General features: G+C 53.4%; 1 non-coding gene across 1 annotated transcript in view; it reads left to right on the top strand.

Annotated features, from left to right (window-relative positions):
* The first annotated feature begins 4,179 nt into the window (after positions 1–4,179).
* Positions 4,180–5,000, top strand: part of LOC124745011 — a 1,909-nt gene continuing 1,088 nt past the window's right edge. Inside the window, exon 1 of the ribosomal RNA XR_007010966.1 lies at positions 4,180–5,000. This exon is cut by the window's right edge and continues 1,088 nt beyond it. This is a non-coding gene — a ribosomal RNA (small subunit ribosomal RNA).

The raw sequence follows: 5,000 nt of genomic DNA, 5'->3' as shown, positions 1-5,000 counted from the left end.
CGCCAAGCCGATTAAGACAGCGATGGCGCCACAGTGCCCGCCTTTCGACGCCACCCACAAAGCCTGCAGCCTCTGTCGACCATAGCACCCAATCTCCAGTGGCTCTGCCGCACGAAGCCGTGGACCGGCAATGACTCCACCCGCACCCGTTCGTGCACCACCCCAACCGCCAAACGCGCACCTCCAGCGGATGAACGGCGGACGTTTCCCGCACTCGTAAAGTGCAATCCACCCCTATAACGTGCGTTTCATGAAGAGTTATTGCCAATATGCGACATTCCCGCTGTCCCTATACATGAGCCGCGACCTGTACCACTTGCGAGCGAGAGACGCGATCGCGTTGCTCACTGTACGGCGTCCGATACCGAGCCATCAGCATGTCGGTCCCCATGCGCGTTGCACTCGCACTCGCAGTCGCAAAAACGTGGGGCAAATATATTACGCGGAAGAGTTATAACAGACCGAGCCCCACTGCATGAGGGGAGTCTTTGTCACTAATGTACACAGATGGAACATTTTGGACTGGAACCAGATTACCCGTACACACGGCGCTGATTAGTAATCAATGCAGAGCCATCAAACTACAGAATATATATACAACTGTCCGTATACATGCTGAAAGAGTCTGCCCACAATGGGAACCACACGTCAGCCAGCCACTCTGATCACGCACCACTCTCTGCTTCTAACGGGCGCACATACAATATGTAAGCACCAGCATGGAACAACATCCAGTGCATCCTCTCCGCCACATTACACAATCCACACTATCACAACCAGACCAGGAGGTCCATGCGGAAAATACAATATCCCACCCTTTCGACATCCACCATTGCGCAGATCAGGCACCAACACCCACACATGTCCTATACAACGGTGCACCCAACATCACAATAGTACCTCCTGTCACAGCGCACAAACAATGACATGAGTCAAAGACACAGGTCTGACACAAGCATAGAATTGGAGCGCCGCCTCTAATAAGCCAAAGGTGCATCCTGACGTGACAAATCTGATCATGTCACAAGCATTCACTTACTATAATCACTATCAACGAACCTGCCGCCCCCGCCCCCCCCTACACCTTTCCTTACAACAACGTGTAACCTAACCTAACCTAACCTATGTTGTACCTTAACCTAACCTATGTTGTACCTTAACCTAACCTATGTTGTACCTTAACCTAACCTATGTTGTACCTTAACCTAACCTATGTTGTACCTTAACCTAACCTATGTTGTACCTTAACCTAACCTATGTTGTGCCTTAACCTAACCTATGTTGTGCCTTAACCTAACCTATGTTGTGCCTTAACCTAACCTATGTTGTGCCTTAACCTAACCTATGTTGTGCCTTAACCTAACCTATGTTGTGCCTTAACCTAACCTATGTTGTGCCTTAACCTAACCTATGTTGTGCCTTAACCTAACCTATGTTGTGCCTTAACCTAACCTATGTTGTGCCTTAACCTAACCCATGTTGTGCCTTAACCTAACCCATGTTGTGCCTTAACCTAACCCATGTTGTGCCTTAACCTAACCCATGTTGTGCCTTAACCTAACCCATGTTGTGCCTTAACCTAACCCATGTTGTGCCTTAACCTAACCCATGTTGTGCCTTAACCTAACCCATGTTGTGCCTTAACCTAACCCATGTTGTGCCTTAACCTAACCCATGTTGTGCCTTAACCTAACCCATGTTGTGCCTTAACCTAACCCATGTTGTGCCTTAACCTAACCCATGTTGTGCCTTAACCTAACCCATGTTGTGCCTTAACCTAACCCATGTTGTGCCTTAACCTAACCCATGTTGTGCCTTAACCTAACCCATGTTGTGCCTTAACCTAACCCATGTTGTGCCTTAACCTAACCCATGTTGTGCCTTAACCTAACCCATGTTGTGCCTTAACCTAACCCATGTTGTGCCTTAACCTAACCCATGTTGTGCCTTAACCTAACCCATGTTGTGCCTTAACCTAACCTATGTTGTGCCTTAACCTAACCTATGTTGTGCCTTAACCTAACCCATGTTGTGCCTTAACCTAACCCATGTTGTGCCTTAACCTAACCCATGTTGTGCCTTAACCTAACCCATGTTGTGCCTTAACCTAACCCATGTTGTGCCTTAACCTAACCCATGTTGTGCCTTAACCTAACCCATGTTGTGCCTTAACCTAACCCATGTTGTGCCTTAACCTAACCCATGTTGTGCCTTAACCTAACCCATGTTGTGCCTTAACCTAACCCATGTTGTGCCTTAACCTAACCCATGTTGTGCCTTAACCTAACCCATGTTGTGCCTTAACCTAACCCATGTCGTGCCTTAACCTAACCCACGTCGTGCCTTAACCTAACCCACGTTGTCGCCTAACGTAACCCACGTTGTCGCCTAAACCTGCTCTGTAATTGTTATACGACTCGTTCAATTAGTGTAGTGTTGCCCACCCGCAACCCTCGCAATATAGTTCGCTACTCGCACTCCCCGCTCCCCTGTGTATCGCTTCATGTTAAACACCTTGCAAGTCTTGCTCACTTTCCACATGCTCCTGCTGTACACTGTAATGTGGATGGCAGCAGGACGTACATGCCGCCCCTCCCCACGTCCCCACCTTGCCCCCTGCCTTCGCAAGCTGGTTGGTGAGAACTTTGCATGTTCAATGCCCTCCGCATGCGACGTACTCAGGCTACGTTGTGGTGCGGCCTGTGTCAACTGTCCGCTAATGTCGTACGCGTAAACCACAATCTGTACTGCACATTCGTCCTTATGTACTGAATGATACATCGTGGCACATGTGTGACCGTACAACGACTGCGCCCAAAAACGGCGGACCATACAGTGCAAATATTGTGCACGCAGCTACGTGTCGTCTCCCTATGAGAGCTGGATTGCAGTGTGGTACGCCATAGAGACGTGTGGGAGGAACGGACGCCGTGGATGGCGATCAGCATGAGCTGTCTGTTGATGTATTCGGACCTAGTCGTCTCTCCTCACACACCGTGATGGCATGGTGCACCGCGTTCCATATCTGCGACATGCTACAGAGGCCGGTTGACAGTCGTTCGAGCAATGGACATCGCATACGTACGGGGGCCACCTTCCACGTATTGTCTAGGCGTGCCCATTTTGTTGCGTGTATGTGGGCAGACGTAGTGTGGCGTGACACCTGACACAGGCATGCAATAATCGTGGAAGTTGCAAATGGCGATGGACGCCTGCGTTTTCTGGTGAAGTTACGCAAATGAACAAATGGTAACCTGTTGTGGTGCGGTTGTTCTCGCTAGGGGTGAATCGGTGATGGCGACGATAGGTTGAGGTACTAACCGGTTGTTCCAGCGATACCCACCATGCCGACGAAACTGAACGGCATCTGGGTGTGAAGCGATACGCGGCGGTGGCTGGGTGGGACCGTCCCCGGCCGGTGAGGGGGCGCCTCCCGGCGTGCTGGCCGCGCGGTGCGTGGGCGCACGCGCTACAGCCGGCTGGTGGGGGCGGCCAGTGGCAGGCGCGCCGGCCGACGGACGCGGCAGGCGTCGCAGCTGCGCGCCGGCGCACCCTGCGCGCGGCGCCGTGCGGCCAAAGTAGGTCCTCGCGGGCCCGGTGCGAAGCGCGGTGGACATCTTCAGTGTGCTGGTCCGATTGAGGACTGTGTGCGTTGAGGATGCGCTGCCGCCCGGCGCTCGGCGCCGCGACGCCGTCTGCTGCTCGGTCGCCCCAGCGGTTCTCGCTGGTGGTTTGTATCGCAGCTGTGCGGATGTGTTGGCGCGTGCGCTGTGCTGGGAGAGTTCGCTTCGGCACCCAAGTGGGGCTTTTGTCCTTCTGTGGCGCTGGCGTTGGAGCTGCCGGTCACCGTAGGTGGCGCGTGTTGTCTCCCGCCGGCAATGCCACGACAGCACGCTCCCGGGCCTCTGTCGGCAGCGGCAAGCTCAGTTGGGAGCACGGGTGGTCGCACCGAAAGCGTCTACTCGCCTAACTCCGGGCGATTGCGCCTCTCTCGAACCCGACCAAGTACTTGGGACGGCGCTGCGCGCCGCCGGGACCTGAGAGGGTTTCGAGGTGTATTGTGCAGGGGAGCTCAGCCTCCTCCTGTTTGCAGAATGATTGAGCGGACGCTTGCGTGTTCGCGCGGGCCCCCGGGACACACTCCCGGGCGGCCGGCTGCTCAGCTCTAGTTGACGCAGCTCCCTGGTTGATCCTGCCAGTAGTCATATGCTTGTCTCAAAGATTAAGCCATGCATGTCTCAGTACAAGCCGCATTAAGGTGAAACCGCGAATGGCTCATTAAATCAGTTATGGTTCCTTAGATCGTACCCACGTTACTTGGATAACTGTGGTAATTCTAGAGCTAATACATGCAAACAGAGTCCCGACCAGAGATGGAAGGGACGCTTTTATTAGATCAAAACCAATCGGTCGGCTCGTCCGGTCCGTTTGCCTTGGTGACTCTGAATAACTTTGGGCTGATCGCACGGTCCTCGTACCGGCGACGCATCTTTCAAATGTCTGCCTTATCAACTGTCGATGGTAGGTTCTGCGCCTACCATGGTTGTAACGGGTAACGGGGAATCAGGGTTCGATTCCGGAGAGGGAGCCTGAGAAACGGCTACCACATCCAAGGAAGGCAGCAGGCGCGCAAATTACCCACTCCCGGCACGGGGAGGTAGTGACGAAAAATAACGATACGGGACTCATCCGAGGCCCCGTAATCGGAATGAGTACACTTTAAATCCTTTAACGAGTATCTATTGGAGGGCAAGTCTGGTGCCAGCAGCCGCGGTAATTCCAGCTCCAATAGCGTATATTAAAGTTGTTGCGGTTAAAAAGCTCGTAGTTGGATTTGTGTCCCACGCTGTTGGTTCACCGCCCGTCGGTGTTTAACTGGCATGTATCGTGGGACGTCCTGCCGGTGGGGCGAGCCGAAGGCGTGCGACCGCCCCGTGCGTGCTCGTGCGTCCCGAGGCGGACCCCGTTGAAATCCTACCAGGGTGCTCTTTATTGAGTGT

The sequence above is a fragment of the Schistocerca piceifrons genome, unplaced genomic scaffold (assembly GCF_021461385.2).
Source record: "Schistocerca piceifrons isolate TAMUIC-IGC-003096 unplaced genomic scaffold, iqSchPice1.1 HiC_scaffold_312, whole genome shotgun sequence".
NCBI lineage: Eukaryota > Metazoa > Arthropoda > Insecta > Orthoptera > Acrididae > Schistocerca > Schistocerca piceifrons.
Note: the sequence above shows the minus strand (reverse complement) of the source record. Positions and strands in the feature narration are given on the sequence as shown.